The sequence below is a fragment of the Petromyzon marinus genome, unplaced genomic scaffold (genome assembly GCF_048934315.1).
Source record: "Petromyzon marinus isolate PM22_M1 ecotype Great Lakes invasive population unplaced genomic scaffold, UKy_Petmar_22M1.pri1.0 PM_G_Scaffold_38, whole genome shotgun sequence".
NCBI lineage: Eukaryota > Metazoa > Chordata > Hyperoartia > Petromyzontiformes > Petromyzontidae > Petromyzon > Petromyzon marinus.
Genome location: NW_027422961.1, coordinates 1,260,001 through 1,262,500, shown reverse-complemented (window position 1 = coordinate 1,262,500; position 2,500 = coordinate 1,260,001). Strand labels below are relative to the sequence as shown.

Sequence of the window (2,500 nt, the reverse complement as noted above, 5' to 3'; positions counted from 1 at the left end):
TCACCAAGAGGGGTATAGTACGAAACTTTGTGCGAGGCAGCATCTGACAAGGTATTCTTTGAAAGCTCAAAACGGACGGTGACATCGATCACAACCGCCTCCTCATCTTTTGCAAACACGAGGTCAGGCTTTCTCATCTCTCCCGTCTCGGATATGAACCGTGGCTCTTTGTATACAGACCAGCCCAATCTAGCCGCTTCGTCTGCCAGAATGTTACTGATCTTGTTGTGTCGCGCAATTCTTGCTTTCTGTACTGCAGGACATTGACCGAGAATGTGCGAAAGGGACTCGAGTCTGGCAGAGCATTTCCTGCAGGAACGTAAGGCCCCATCTCTGCCTCTGTTCAAGCTTTCTCTTGTTGGGTAAATATTTGCCCTTAGTTGTAGTGCTGCGATAAAGAAGCATTGTTTAAAGCCGCACCATGGCCTCAACCAAGCATTACTGATTCTATCATGCGCAAAGTTTACAATGCCCCTTCCTTGAACCGGCTTTTCGCACCATCTCTGAAATTCATGCTCCCTCCAATCGCAGGGTCTCGGATATACAGGTTCTTTTGACACCGAGTCCCTGATAACGAATGCTGGGATTGCATCACTGTCACCCCCTGCTCGTACCCACAAATTACGGTATTCTTCCTCCATACCATGCGAGGACACAATATTAGGGGTGATAGCATCGGACGAGTTTGCTATACGTTGCAGCCTTCTAACTTGAACCGAAGGGATTGTTTTTTCCAGTTTCAAGATGGCAAGGCCTCCGTCTCGGGCTCTGGCATATAACAGTCCATCACAAGTTGAAGCGGGAAGGTGGAGCCATCCTTTTACCGCCTTTCTAATCTCTTGGTCCAACCCACGGAGAGTTGATTGCTTGCAGTCCGAGTGGTCTGCAGGATATAACAATCTGGGTAGGGCATAGGCATTGAGTAGTTCAACCTTCTGAGTTGGCTTCAGAGGCGCCTCATCGATTTTCGAGATCCATGTCTTTAGCTGACAATGTAGATCAGGCTGTATAGTGCCAGTCCAAGGGCCAATTTTCAGACCAAGGTATTTCGTTGATTCATCAGGTTGGATCATATGGACATCTTTATTTTTGATAGTCCATGGGTCGCAGTTGTTCACCGTATATGAATCTTTGGTTGGGCTTATCATGAAGCCCTGGCACTTTCTGGCCTGAACCTCCAATCCCGATAGCCCACAAAATGATTCCAAGATCGCTAGATTGGCGGCCATACCAACCCAAGATTCGCTCACCAACACCAAATCATCAGCAAACGCAAGAGCTGTCACGTGGTCGGTATCAATGGAGTACCCAACTCCGTGTGACTCTAGGGTGCATATCAAAGGGTCCATGGCAAGATTGAAGAGCAGGGGTGACATGGGGTCACCCTGTTTGACACCAACACGTATGCTAATTTCTCGAGTCGACTCGCCATTGCTTTTGAACGAGGTCGTACACCGATCGTAGGCGTTCTGGATGATGCCCACCACGTGTTCATCTACTTTCTTGTGCCTTAACACCCATAAAATATGAGCATGCGAAACCGAGTCAAAAGCTTTCGCTATGTCGATGAACATGACAGCCAACGGCCTGTGCAATTTCTTAGCGTGTCTCATAAGGTCCTGTAGCACCTTAAGATTTTCAGAGCAGCCAGATGCCGCTATAAAACCACGCTGCCTTGGGTTTAAGGGACAAGCACGAGCAAGACGTGCAGTCATTATTCTGGAAAATAATCTCAGAATCATTGAACCAATCGTTATTGGTCTCCAGTTCCCCAATTCTTTCAGCTTTTCATCATCCATAACCTTAGGAATAAGAATCGTCCTATTCTTTTTCAACTCTTTGGGAATAATTCCTGTAATCATCCATGCATTAAATAGGGCTGTCAGTATCCGACCCTCGGGGTCGGCAGCACAGATTGCAGCCCTTGTTAGGCCATCTGGCCCAGCTGCTGACGTTTTTTTAATGGCCCGTATGGCAGTCTGAACTTCCTCCACCGAAATTAGGGGCTCAAAGTATTCGTTATTTGCAACACCTGATGACTTAAATTGGCCCAGGCCATTGAATGGCAACACCTTCTCCCATTTTTCGCAGTAAAAACGATATACATCTGCGTTCGGGATTCGGCATTCATGACGTTCAGTGCCATCCAGGACTAAGGACGCAAGAAGAGAGCGGTTCTTAAAGAAGAGCTTCTGGTGCTTCATGAAGCTTCCTCGTTTTTCCGCTCTCTTCTTCATCCAAGATCGTGTGGGTAATATCCTGGGTTTAATAATGTTGTTCTCGGGTTTTGAACGTTTGCCTTTGTTTTTCACCAATCTCATCGGACAAAGCATCAATGCTGTGGCAGTTTCTACGAGGGCATCATGTTGGCCCTCGCCGTTAAGCCAAGCCTTTATTGCCTCCATTGCAGGCTTTTCCAGGGTCCCAGAATTCTCATTCGTAAGCCGCTCAGCTGCTTGAGCGAGTATGGATGAAGTCCCCGTTGTTACATTTGGTGGGG

At 47.4% G+C, this 2,500-nt stretch overlaps 1 pseudogene; it reads right to left on the bottom strand.

Annotated features, from left to right (window-relative positions):
- The window catches only part of LOC142916147 (28S ribosomal RNA), a 10,071-nt pseudogene that overhangs the window by 3,563 nt on the left and 4,008 nt on the right, over positions 1-2,500 (bottom strand).